This window comes from Trichechus manatus, unplaced genomic scaffold (assembly GCF_000243295.1).
Source record: "Trichechus manatus latirostris isolate Lorelei unplaced genomic scaffold, TriManLat1.0 scaffold00090, whole genome shotgun sequence".
NCBI classification, from domain to species: Eukaryota; Metazoa; Chordata; class Mammalia; order Sirenia; family Trichechidae; genus Trichechus; species Trichechus manatus.
Genome location: NW_004444026.1, coordinates 5,831,583 through 5,832,352, shown reverse-complemented (window position 1 = coordinate 5,832,352; position 770 = coordinate 5,831,583).

Below are 770 nucleotides of genomic sequence, written 5' to 3'. Positions count from 1 at the left end.
GATGGGATATGGTCATTATACCTGTTTTAATGCCCTAGTACACTAATTCTATAATCTGTGACATTTCTGACTTGATTTTTTTTGGCTTCATTATGGGTCATCTTTTTATGCTTTTTTAAATGCATGTCTGTAATTTTTTAAGTGGATACTAATCAATGTGAATTTAGCTTTGTTTCGGGATGTGGTTTCTTAGAAACAGGTTCGTCCTTTTAGGTCTTGCTTTTAAGCTGTGTTTGTTGGGACCAATGTAGTATTTATTTTAGAGATAATTTTTCCCCACTACTGAGGCAGAATCTTCATATGTGTTTTATCTGATGAACCATTAATTATCAGAATTTCTAGTCTGTCAGTAAGGGATAGGCACTATTTCAGTCCTGTGTGAGCTATAGGTACTGCTTCTCCTATATTTTAGTTGGATGTTTTTCTAACTTTGGGTAGTTTTCTCTCTCACACACACACATGCTCGGCCAAAAAACTCGAGGGGACGCTATCCAAAGCTGCAGAGTTCTTCTTTTGTGTCTCGTTCTCCTCTCCAGTACTCTGCCTGGCAAGCTCTGTCTACCTGGTCTTCCCCAGATTCTCAGCTTTGGCTCTCAACTCAGGGAGACTGCTGAGCTTGCTATGGGTCTGTTGTCCTACACTGAGGCCTCAAAACTCTCTCCAGACAGTAAGCTTGGATAATTGCAGGGCTTATACCATGTACTTCCCTTCTCTCAGGGATTGCTGACCTTTGTTGCCTAATGCCCTTTGTCTGGAAAACCGTTGATTCA